This window comes from Topomyia yanbarensis, chromosome 2 (assembly GCF_030247195.1).
Source record: "Topomyia yanbarensis strain Yona2022 chromosome 2, ASM3024719v1, whole genome shotgun sequence".
Taxonomy (NCBI): domain Eukaryota; kingdom Metazoa; phylum Arthropoda; class Insecta; order Diptera; family Culicidae; genus Topomyia; species Topomyia yanbarensis.
In genome coordinates this window covers 97664779-97678640 of record NC_080671.1, presented here as the reverse complement: position 1 = coordinate 97678640, position 13862 = coordinate 97664779, and positions in this window count along the sequence as shown.

The following is a 13862-nucleotide window of genomic DNA, read 5'->3' as shown; positions in this document are numbered from 1 at the left end:
CTATGGAATTTGTCAAAGTTAGCGCGCACTGTGTGCATTTTGTTGTAATTTGGTCAGAATTCAATATTGAATCCTTTGAGACATAAATTTCGAAACATTATTAACTTTATACATGGACCAATGCATCGACATTTTGTCATGAAAAAACAATTTTGAAGCGTATTTTTTTTCGATTTACGTTCAACTAATGAATGAAACATGCTGACATATTTGACCATTCATGGTTGTTCGTTTGTTACAGTGTGAAAACACGTTTCATAAAAATTATATCCCATGGCCATCTACCCATAGTTTCGCTTATTTGCTGACACACTTTCATCGCTGTCAAACGGTTTATCTAGTGAGCTTATTGAAAAGGGATTATATCAAATTTATGGAATCGATGCGGCAAAATATGAACATTTGCCGGTATTTCTGGTTCTAGTAAAACTCTATATTCAATGGTGAATAAAGATACTAAAAGTAGTATATAATCGAAACTTATGCATTAGGCAGACATCATTTGTCACTAAAAGAACATTTGCAATGTAGCCAATCGTTTTTTGGAGTGCCTAAATTTGTAATAGAATATTTTTTTACATTCAGTCTAATAACTGATTGCAACCGTCTTAAGGTAATAATGATCGCATCCGGCGATGGTATGTGAAAAATATATTACAGTCTTCGGTAGAAGTGTGATGAAGAGTTAAGTTGCTTATTGAAGAGAAAAAGCAAGTTATTCAACTACCAACGTATATACGCCAACGAACGACATACCCGATGATATGAAAGGGAGTTCAACAAACGTGTAGACATGCCGTACGAAGAGTACATAAAACATGGCGTGAAGCTAATCAGCGGGGTGGAAAATGCAAAGGTCGGTAGGGAAGAATTTTTTCGCCTAGTTATTGGTGAGGAGAGTCTCCCCAGAACCACCAACGACAGCGTAAACGTCAATATTGCAGCAGTCAGAAAAATGGCTATGTGTAATACTTAGTGTGAGGTGTAGATTTACCTCAGTGTCGTACCTGTCAGTATCTTACTCAACAGTGTCCTACACCGCCAATAATGCCTAATTGTGCTGGCACCGCTGCCACTGCAAAGCGCCAACATCCGCCACGATAGTCCTTTGCCAGCGGCATTGTGTATCAGATTCTCGTAGAGGTAAGTCATATACAAAGGCGGCATCTACGTGTCGAGTGATTTCCTCAGTAATAATAATAAATGGCGTCCTATAAGATATCCTGCACTAAACGCAACTTTTACATTGGCGATCCTGCCAGGAGCAACTATTTTATTAGTTAGAAAGTCGACGAAATAAGCAGCAACAGGAAATCACTCGACATGGCGATTTTGAGAAAATTAAGAAAGTTAATATGGAGTGATCCGAACAAAACAAAATGGCGTGTTGTGATAACCGCTTATTAGAGAGGCGTGTAACGAAAACCGCTTAGGCTAAAGTGTGTAATGAAAACCACCTGAAAAAAAACAAAATGGCGTGTTGTGACAACTGCTTAATTTTTGAAGAGGCGTGTAACGAAAACCGCCTAGGTTAAGGTGTGTAATGAAAACCACCTGGAAAAAAACAAAATGGCGTGTTGTGACAACCGCTTAATTTTTGGAGAGGCGTGTAACGAAAACCGCCTAGGTTAAGGTGTGTAATGAAAACCACCGGAAAAAAAACAAAATAGCGTGATAACCGCTTATTAGAGAGGCGTGTAACGAAAACTGCCTAGGTTGAGGTGTGTAATGAAAACCACCTGGAAACAAAAAAAAACAAATTGGCGAGTTATGATAACCGCAAGTTATTTGACAGGCGCGTAATGAAAACCGCCTAGGTTTAAGTGTGTAGTGAAAACACCTGAATGAAAACAAAATGAGCAGTAATGGAAACCGTCAAGTGCATACAAATATGGTTATAGGTCATCGCGACTATAAATTCGAAGGAATGGCCAAAGCAATTGAGCAAGCTTTATATTTGGGAAGACTTCCATGAAAGAAGGCATGCTTACTAAGCTTGGGTGTGTTGTAATCCCTGAAAATCTGTACAAGAAAACACTAGAAGTGGCTCATGCTGGACACTAGAGTGCCCAGAAAAATAATGAATTTTTGAAAACTCACTCGGCCCACCCCTGAGTCGATTCCTGGTCCCACCAGGAGTACTTGCTCCAAATTTGAAGCAAATCGGACAAGTCTAGCTACCGGACCAAGGTGCCTGAAGTTTGTATAGGATTTTTCGACGATTTACATGGAGAAAACCCACTAGCTCGCATTTTCACCGCTAGGTGGCAATGTATGCATCATATTATCACTGTAAGTGAGAATAAGAAAGATAATTTAATTGTCTACAACTTTGTCGAAGACTGCTAGTCAATCCGGCTTTGTTGAAAGAAGTTATTAAACTTTTAGTGAAGTGATGTCTGAGTCAGTTTTGCATGGGGCCTAGCAGTACGTGGTAGTACATCAGTACTAGGTTCTAACAAACTAAACATTTTTGTGGAATAATAGGTAGATTTAGCTGAATAGTACGTTCGGAAGAATTGCAGTATATAACACGAGTTATGTTTTGGTTCGAAAATTTTAGTTCCACCTGTGACCGCATAGATGGCGCCAACACTAACTTTTCAACGGAGAGAGATAGAATATCGAGATGTTTGGCAAAATTGCTGAAAAAATCTTGTTCTACAACTTTGTAGAAGACACCTAATTTTTATCTCTCTCCGTTGAAAAGTTAGTGTTGGCGCCATCTATGCGGTCACAGCTGGAACTAAAGTTTTCTAACCAAAACATAATTCGTATTATGTACTACAATTCTTCCGAACACACTAGTGAGCTAAATCTAACCATTATTCCATAAAAATGTTTAGTTTGTTAGAACCTAGTACTGATACACTATCATGCACTGCTAGGCCCCATGCAAAACTGACTCAGACATCACTTCGTTATAAGTTTAATAACTTTTCTTGTTCGAGTCGGATCGCTTTGCAGTCTTCAACAAAGTTATAGATAATAGAATTATCTTCTTAAGTTTCACTTTTGGTGATAATCTGATGTATACAGTGCCCCCTAGCGGTGAAAATGTTCCCAAGTGGGTTTTCTCCATGTAAATTGTCGAAAAATCCCATACAAACTTCAAGCACGTTGGTCCGGTAGCTAGACTTGTTCGATTTGGCTCAAATTTGGAGCAGACACTCCTGGTGGGACTGGTAATCGACTCAGGGGTGGGCCGATGGGGGTCATTTTTTTTCTGTCACTCTACTGGACACCCCTTAATTGCAAAACTCAAGAGCATTCTGCGAGAACGTGTATGGTGCTCCGGGATGAACACAGATACAGTGAGTGCAATCATGCAGATATCTAGTCCGTCCTCTCTTGCGTCAGTGTTTCACCTCGTAGCATAAATAGGCCGACGGAATATAACTAGAACATATAGAAGAAGAACAAGAAGAAGAAACATTATTTGGAGGTTAGACTAGACAGTATTGCTTGCTAATATGGTGTTAATTATAGCATACGAATTAGATAGCATTAGCGCTGATATCACTTGATATACCGAAGTGATATGGATATCACATCAAAGAATTCATATTTAAGCGAGATGATTGGACATTTCAATTAACAACTCAAATGTCATTGATTTCGAACCGTAAACGTAATCATTCGCAATTGCGGAAAATTTGCGATTCTATCGGAAATGTTTCATTGTATGCATTAAAAATATATTTAAAGAAATAAGTTAGATGTTTATATGGTGCGTATTTCAGACGGAAAGGGCAAATATTTTACCGTTGCGTTCCAAGACACTTTTCACTGGCACATTTAAGTGTTCAGTTGGCTTTAGATTTGGCTTTAGATTCTTTAACCAAACTATTTGCAAACGATCAGACATAGATTCAATCCTAACCTAGTGTTCTGTATTTACTGAAATGTGTCATGAAAAATTGAATTGCTCAAAATTGACGTTTTGGCAGTTTTAGTGCTCGATGAAATCAAAACTGCATCATTACTGCCGGAACAAATCACAACAGAAACATAAATATTGTTGCCAGAATTATTGAAAGATTCGAAAATAGACCATGCAGAGTTGCCAGTTACATCAAATTGGTCGGAATTCGAGCAAAATTGTATTGAGATTGGATAAATTTGTTCTAATTTTTTTTCGAATTTTTTAGCAATATACGAATTTATAGAAGATTGTTTAAATTTTCTAAGATTACCATAAAAATGCGAATTCATGCAAAATCGAACGGAATATAACAAGTGACGTTCACCTCGAGTGTCCATGTTAATTCAAAAAAAATATGAGTGATGAAAGCTGGTTGGCGGTCCGATGGGAATTTCTAGCCCATCCACTTGAAATACAGGTAAACACAGGTTGGAAGAGTGTAGCAGTTTTTTTTAGGGAAGAGGAAGAATGTGAGGTGTAGATTTACCTCAGTGTCGTACCTGTCAGTATCTTACTCAACAGTGTCCTACACCGCCAATAATGCCTAATTGTGCTGGCACCGCTGCCACTGCAAAGCGCCAACATCCGCCACGATAGTCCTTTGCCAGCGGCATTGTGTATCAGATTCTCGTAGAGGTAAGTCATATACAAAGGCGGCATCTACATGTCGAGTGATTTCATCAGTAATAATAATAAATGGCGTCCTATAAGATATCCTGCACTAAACGCAACTTTTACACTTAGTACAACAAAATATTCGGAAACGCATTTGTAGACATCCAAATGGTGAAACGTGTTTTCAAAACAACCAGGTTTTGACAAATGGTTATTTCGTTGATGTCGTCGATGTTAGTATCTTCCAAAAATCGTCGATTATGACCATGATGTGCTGGGAGAGAACTATTTACATGCTTGGTCAAACAGTGACTGTTGAATCAGGATGCTGCTAAAGAATATGTTGAAAAGCTCAATGAACGAATAATTGAGCTACTAATAAGAGATAAACTAGACACAGCAAGGTATCAGGTTCACGAGGCGGTCTACTACAGTCACAAAGTGTTAAAAATACAAAAGGGCATCTGTGGAACGGCTGGATCAACGTTGAATGACCAATAGCGACAAACGAGAAAATCCAGACTGTGAGCCGAATGCTTGCAGCGGCTACACAGGCAACTTACACATTCAAGTGAGAGCCGGTAGAAAATTTTATCGATGTAAGAAGGGGTACTTCGAGAAAAAATTTCGAAGTACGAGGTAAGCTTTTGCTGGAAAGATTTGCAAAAATTTTACGGGACTATTTTCAGCACAAAAAAGAAAAGTTCTGTGGGATCAGATAGGATCAGGTTGAGAAATCTGTTATCAAATTAAACAAAGACAACTGCCAGCGGTTGTCATAGAATGGGCAATCAAATAGAGAATGAAAACACAGAAAAAGGATTGATGATGAAAAACAGTTTATGAATCTACCCTCGCTAGAAGAAGTTGAAAATATTGTGATAACATGTTTGCCAATAAAATGATATCAGTTTATAAGGTGCCAAATGAGTAGAACGTAGAGATAAGCATTGCGTTACAAAAGAAACGAAATCACATCTGATCATAAGCCAATTTTCAACTAGATTGCTAGTTTGATTAGGGTCGTTATTATAGTTTCACAAATATCTTTTATAACAATAAATGGTTAGAATTTTTTTTTAAATTACTAGATATATGACGGTGAAAAAACGTTTATAAAAATTAGGTAGCTAAATGATAATTTGAATACAACAGAGGCCGTATAAAACTTACCTTCTCTCTACAGCAAAGAGTGTTTCATCAGAATATTTTTTTACTGTACACTCGATGGCAAATTCTACAAAAAATTCTTATCGACGCACTAAAATCACCAGACCTTTTATTTTTTAGATATTTCCTCTTCTTCAAAAAAAAATTTTGCTGTCGGTTGTAATAGCACTGACTGGACATTGTCAAAGCGCTGACTGGACATTGTAAACTCAATTATCACATGTTTCCTACTCAGCGTGCTGAGTATTATTTGTGTGACAGTGAATTCGATTACGGAACTTCAAATCTTTTGATATGTAATTGCTCTACAGTAATGCAATTACGTAATCGGATTTTTGGCTCTATATACATACACGAACTTTTGTACAGGAAGCTAGTAAGGATATGCTATAGCTCCTAACCCAGTGTGGCAAAGAGCTATAGGCTTTGTCAGTAGGGTTAATTATTCCTCCGGGAATGAAGAATTCATGCTGTTTACTGTTTTGTGTTGATTGTATTGTGTTGTCATTTTCCATTCCCCTTCCTTTTGTCTCCTTTCCCTTCTTATTAGGAACTTTATAAGGAGACATGGCTGGGCACAAATCTTCGAACAACATGGGGTGCGTACCAATCGAGTCAATATATACTGATTCCAATTTTACGATCAGTAATAAAATAAAGATTGTTTCATCCAAAAGGGCAGAGTTCTGCTGTTTCTTTGCGTGTACCAGTCGAACCATCTATTCTGTGTACCGTTACTTTGCCTTGTATAAATCCGAAAAATCTAATATAAAACTAATGGCACTATCATAATAAATGAGCCACAAGATGCTTTGATCAGTTCCAGTTACGCAGTACTCAAATTATAGGATATAATCTTATTTTTGCGCACCGAGTTTATTGTTGAGCATGTTGTGAACGTTAGTGAAAAACGACTTTTTCAAATGAAACGCTAGATTTTTGTTTGGCTTGTCTTGTCAACGCAATCAAAGTAACCAACAGTGTTCCTGGAATATTTTCACTTTCAACAGATTATTTTCCATTGAAGTGGTCCCTTAAACAAATTTTAACTATTTTTGGAAATTCCAATAACTAAAGAAAAATATTTTAAGTAACCTGTATTTTGTGGGGATAATAGGAAGTTGAACTTCTTGTCTGTTGCGCAGCTGGGTAGAAACACATGCAGTTCTTCATTGATAACTTATCGTACCGAAACTAAAAGAAGTTCGTTTTGAAAATTTTGTGCAGATGGATGTTAGAATATCAATAATCATTTGATAATATTTAAGGGAATTCAGGGCTAGTTGGCGGAGTCTTTTTTCTTCTTTTGTATTAGACATATGACGTTGTCTCTAGTAAAGCACATCGAGTACTGTATTTATGTTGCATTACATTCTGTTTTGCGGACGTTGTGGGCGATATTGGTGGTTTTCGAACGTAATAAGTGAATTTTATAAATTTCAACATTTTTGTTAAGAAGGGTATTGTAATATGCCACGAATGACTATTTTTTTCAATAGTGCATGAGTAGAACTTTCGGTGTTCGTTTATGCAGTATACCAAACACCAAACAAAATTTGTTTTTTTTTCGCTCGTTTACCTTGCCGGAGCATTGAGCCTGAAAAGTGATAGCGAGGGTTGATTACTAAGCACTAATTTCGCTTCTATTTCATTGCTTATTTCCAGGCATACCAGGATCTTACCCTATCCTTACCGCCATACTACCACGGCACTGTGATACAAAGCTGGCAACAATTTTAAACCTAACTACAAACTTTATCATTGAAAGTATTTTTTCTCTCTGACCCATAATAGTTAAATATGTAAACTTAAAAAAAAATAATTGCAATTTGAAGTCTCAACGAGCTTTTAAAGTTCTGAGCAGAGTTACAAATATTCAAATTCATTGAATGAAAATTGATCATATTCAGCCGTATTCATTTTCAATATTCAGTGACGCGGCTCAAAAGGTCAAACGAACAAACCGCCCATTCATCCATGCAGCTTTTCATTCGTCTCCTATTATTAGACGAAGCGAACGTGCAGCAACGAATCAAAAGCAGGCCCTGGCACAATGTAGGCGATGATAATTGATATTTTACACCCTTTACCGGCATTTTAAAATATGCGCCTAGGTAATTAGCGAAATGAATATTATTGTACGATATTCAACTGAATGAACAACATGGATTTGTGAATGAATATTGTTTCTATTCACCATGAGTCGCAGCAGGTTCCTTTTCAGCCGTCAAAAAAGAGGTTCGATTATTTTTAACTCTGGTTCTGAGTGAATATACAGTATTTTCCGGTTTTGATTAAATTTAGCACGTTTAACAATTATAGAAATTGAAATGTGTTATACGTAAGTGAAAGCAAACATCCGGTTCAGATAAGGTTTCTTAAATTATAAATTTTCTGGTTCGGTTCGGGTGCGGGTTTTTAAATTTTGAAATTATCGGGTTCGGGTCGGGCTCGGGATTTACAAAATTATCATTCTAGGCTCGGGTCGGGTTCGGGTTTTTAATATTTTAAAATTTCGGGCTCGGGTCGGGTTCGGGTTTTTCAATTTTCAAGCTCTCCGGTTCAGGTAGGGTTCTGAAAAATTGAAAACCGACCAACTGTGTATAGCGAAAATGCGACAAAAACCCAGTAATAAACTACTCGCTTGATGCGTGTCTTACCACCCACTCGGGTAAAAAGTGTAACGCCGGCCCTGAGAATGCCCTATAAATACTTACTTGATACTTGACACTTGATGGGCAACAATTCGCTTCGTTGAATCTACGCCGAGTGAAGAATTCTCCTCCACTGGACCCGGTCCTGGGCCAATCACTTCCAGTCACCCTGGACATTGAGTGCTATTAGGTCCTCTTCCACTGCAAACAGCCATCATGTACGCGGCCTGCCACGGAGTCGTTGGCCTCTTCCCGGTTCTCTATTGAATATTATCTTAGCCTATCGTTCTTCCGGCATTCGTTCCACATGACCAACCCACCGCAGCCTGCCGTTTTTTATTGGCTTGACAATATCCACTCCATTATATACTTGGATTCATGCGACGTCGCCAGATGCCATTCTCTTCTTTACAGCCGAGTATTGTTCGCAGCACCTTACGTTCGAAGACACCAAACGCTCTGCGATCAACTTCCTTTAACATCCAAAATCGTGGTTGCATGCGGAAAATTTTTCGATGTCACTACTGCACTATAAAAATAACGATTCAAGATCGTTATTTTTATAGTGCAGTAATGACATGGAAAAATTTTCCCCATGCAACCACGATTTTGATTATTTTTAATTTGTATACAAGTAGATACGCATGAACAAAATCAATCAGACACCGCAAAGTCGGACAGCGACAACTTAACAAAAAACGAGAGACCGTATTTCCCTTGAAAAAGGCCAACACCAAAAGCCGAAACGTCGGGCAGTAAAAAACATTCGTTTTGCTTTTTTGTTGACTGAGACAGCCGTTCAAATTCAACCAGATAAAACCATCCCAGTCGTCCTAAACATAACCAGAAAAAAACATTTTTCGACTCTGTCTACAGTAGACGTACATTTTACGGAATCAAATACAATACACGTGCACATACTTCCGATCAGATAGTGCAAAAATAAAGCGATTTCGATCAGTACAACGAAAGTTATTCGCATTTGAAGACTGGGAAAATATCTCGGCAGAAATTTTTGAAAAGGGACCCCCATATTGCAACGTTAGAAGTATTCTACTTCAAAATCAATTCTGATAGGGGTTTAATGAACACATCAAAACGTTTGAAGTAAGAGTAGTTCGCTCTGTTCAATCTACGATTGATAAACCGATAAACTTCCTAAAATAAAACTGTACCCAAGCAACCAGAAGTTCGGATAATACTTAACTCTTTCATGCCCAACTTTTTTCTAGTACATGCAGGGTTACAAAACTTTTTTTCATTGAAAACGGTGGGGTGAAGAAACACGAAAAGCCTTTTTTCATTAAGATAGGTGCTTCCCTCGCAGTACTAGAAGCTGTTCAATTTTTATCTTCCAATGCTCAATACAATTCTCCTAGAATATTTACAATAGTCCAATTGCGTGGAAAATGTAGCCAAAAACAGTCTAAATTGATAAGTTTTATCTATTTTCAATAATATTGCAACATAACGAAGATATATGAAAAAATCAATTTCCGTCGTCAACGTAAACTGTTCCTGGCAGCACTGATCCGGCGGAATCCAATCAGACTAATTGCAATAATTTCAGTTCTAGAGCTGGTCTTTGAAACTATTAATACTCAAATGAAAGGCAATAGACCTTTCTTGTCAGACCTAACCCCTATTTTTCTTAATTTTTATCAAAAGAGTTCACATTTTTAAGAACAAATCCGTTAAAAAAATATTTTTTAAACTTTTCCTGATTTTGTTATGATTTTTAAAAAATTGAAGAATGCAAGAATGTTGAATATTTTTTTCACCAATGCAAGAATGGTGGGACACGAAATATTCGTTTCGGCAGCACTGTTTAACATATTTCAGATATATTTCGGCAACACTGCAAATGAAGTGGTGAATTGGTGAATAACGTTCATTAATGAATTCAATGAAACTGAGTGAATTTCAACTGTCAAATTGTATAGAGCAATGCATGAAAATGCTTAACCTCACTTTTTTGACAGTTTAGAGAGCTTGTTTACACGGACTTGGATTTTTCATTTGACCACAATGCGAGAAACTTGGTTCGAATCGCTTTTAAATGTTAATACGATGTAAACTGTAATTTTTTCTTCTATATCGTCGCGGTGCAGTATTCAATTATTGATTTTTTTTTCTGGTTTTCATTTTTATTTTGAATATTTTGCGGGCGATTAATCAGTTCCCATAATTCGGCGACGTGCAGAACGGGAACTATTTGTCTCCTCCGCAAATGCTCACATGTCAAGTAGTGTAATTCCGGCAAATGCATTGCCTAAAGCCACGATTTATTACCTTTCCAGATCGGACGCACCCTGTAACCATTTTTCAATCAAACCATTCAGAATATTATTCGGAATCCTGAATGGAGTCAGTACACCGAAAAAAAATCCAAACGCTAATTCTATTTGCTTCAAACCACTTAAAATCTATATGAAGAAGAAATGCTAATGTTATCACGCGCACACATACCTTCTATGTGTCAACTGTATAAACTATGTATGCACACACCTAAGTTATATGTGCGTATTGTTATAGAATTGAGTTTTATGTGTCTTATAGTTATGAAATGTGAATATAAGATTAATATTTCCTGTAAATACACACATTAGGTTTATGTGCCAGCAAATAGTGTCTATCTGCCTCCGCTAATTGCAAAAATCTATGTGTAAAATCAATAGGCATAACGTTTACATTTTTTTGAGTGCATGGATTCCAGTTCAAATGCAACAACCGATTATGAATCCGATTGAATTGGAATTGGTTGTTGCATTTGAGCTGGAATCCATTCAGAATTCCGAGTCGCTGTCACCCTGGGTTGCTGCGGACCCCTACGGATAAACATCGTATGCTATCAATATGTTATTTTCAGTTTGTTGGGAAACAAGACTTCAAACTTCAATATGCACTTGGAAAATATATTTTTCTATCCGGACGCCCAACAACGACATAACGGCCCCCTAGGAGTCCGCGGACCTCAGGTTGAGAATCACTGCTGTACACTATATCGAACCTCGATATGTATACATTGTTGAAGTATATTTTATACCCACAAAATTTTCATTTCTATGTGCAGTTCCTCTGGTAGATTAGTTTGTTAATTAGTTAATATTCCTTTACACACTTCTAGACAAACATGTCTAAATGGTCCTAAATGAAAATGAGCCTCTGTTTACATTCTCCATCGATTATCACGGCGTCATCATAAAACTTTTACATTATTTCAGTATATATTAAAGATATTGAAAGACGTTGATTTCAACTAGCATGCGGAATTAAGTGATACATGAAATAGGTCTAGAACTGACGAGAAAGTAAACAGAGGCACTTTAACTTAGGACCTCTTGAATAAATGTGCTAGATTCATATTTTGATTTTTTGAACAATCAGATTCAAAATTATTGCAGCAATTATAAAACATCAGGAAGATTTTCGGAGGTACAACAAAACCAATCTGAAGCAGAATCTTCGGTGACCAATAATCCCAAGCTAGTTCGTCACATCCTTGGTGAAACATTCGTCAGGGAGTTTTCCGAGCCAATCTACAACAAATCCGCTTGGTGATTATATCTCTTATATTACTTAATACAGTGTAACAACAAAACTCATTAAAATTCAGAATACACCCATTTATTTGATAACGTTCAGTGCCATAATATTCAAAATACAGAATTCAGCCCTTTCGTTTGAAAGTTCTTTTCTGCTTTTTTCTTCGTTTCCAAATAGCGCATTTTTCAGTTTCTGACATTTTAGGTCTGTCGGGAGCGTTTGCAATAGCAGCAAGCGGAGTAACAAATTTCGGTTTCCATTTCGATGCGCGGCCAGTACATTCTCAGTTAGATTCGGTTGAGCGTTCTCATTCTCAAGATAGAAAATCAAACACCTACTAGCAAACTTCTCACACATCATTTTTTGTTGTTTCTTAATCTTTCCTTTACTAAGTATCGAATATCTCGAAACCGTTTTTTGCGGCATTTTTCGGGATGCTCTATCCGATATAGAGCAACACACATTCCGTCGTCGCTTTCGGTAGCCACCGAGACTTGGTAGATAATAATGTAAGTTTGATCGGTGTCACCGAGAAACGACAAAGCTTTGATTCGCTATTTAAAGTTATCCACGGCAAACTCAAACCATTCTTTGCACTAAATCCGACAACGGCCAATTTACGCAGCAGAATCTTACTTTATTTGTTTACACTTCGAGAGAATTTATCAGGAGAAGACAAGGCGTAGTATACAGAAGGTGGAAACATTTCTCTACGCCTGAGTGCGGTTGTCATTTTTCAAATTATAAGGAAAATTAGTGAAAGGAAATACAGTCGTGATTCGTTGGTTGGGCCACAGCCTATGTCCAACTAACGAATTTAATTCGCTAGTTGGACGACTGACAAATGTTAAAAACTCTCCAAAGAAGACATTAGTAGTGTAAAAGATTGTTAGATAGATTATCAAAGTCAATTTGACAAGAGATTTTGACGTTCAGATGCTTTTTAGTCCAACTAGAATCATATGACTGCATAATGATTTCTCGACAAACTTATGATTACGACGTAAAAGCCAACTGTCAAAATTTACTTTGAGCGGAAATTCTGGACAAACCATTACTCGCCAATCACAGAGGTTGGTAGTAAACAAAAGACAAAAGTTTTCTCTCATTAACTGCTATGAACAGTTGGTCCGGAATTTTATTTCAAAGAGAATTTTGACAGTGGGCTTTTACACCGTAATCATATGTTTGTCCAGATTTGTAGTACCCTGTCTCGTTATAGAACATTGCATGAAAATGTTTAATCTCGCCCTTTTAATAGATCAGAGAATTCATCTCACTCACATTCATCGAATAAATTAATGTAAACAAATGTTTACTAAAGGCCCTAGTATAAAGGTACGCAAAAAGCGTGCAGAAAGTGAAGCCGAAAAAAGTCTACCTATCGAGCAAAATTAGAATCCAACTTTGCTGCAGAGGTATCAGAGATGGATTCCAATTGTGCTCGATAGGTAGGCTTTTTTGATTTCACTCTTTGCGCAACTGTTCTCTATAGACTGTGATGTTTACCGCATGAGTTTATTTTATTGATGTTATACTCTGTTCTCAAAAGCAATCAAATACGACAAAATATTATGTTCACACCTTTCTTTTTCTACTTCTTGTTTCAATTTGACAGGGTTTGGATGAATTATTTTAGCATCAGGGATGCCAGGTCGATAAAAAGTAGTAGAAATCGAAAAAGTCTGCAGATTGTCACAAAAGTCTGCAATATATTTGACACAGAAAAGTGATGCGATGATATTTAAAATTATTAAAAAATGCTAAAGACTAGTTGAACTGGTTTTCTTCCGTGAAATATCCGTAATCTGCAAGAATCTGCAACTTATATGAAAAATCTTAAGTTTTACTAATATATTAACAGAGCTGGCATCCTTGCCACATTTCCCCACTCTGAATTCATTTTAATGGCGAGAAAATATGGGGAATCGAAGCAAGATAGGTCATTAGCA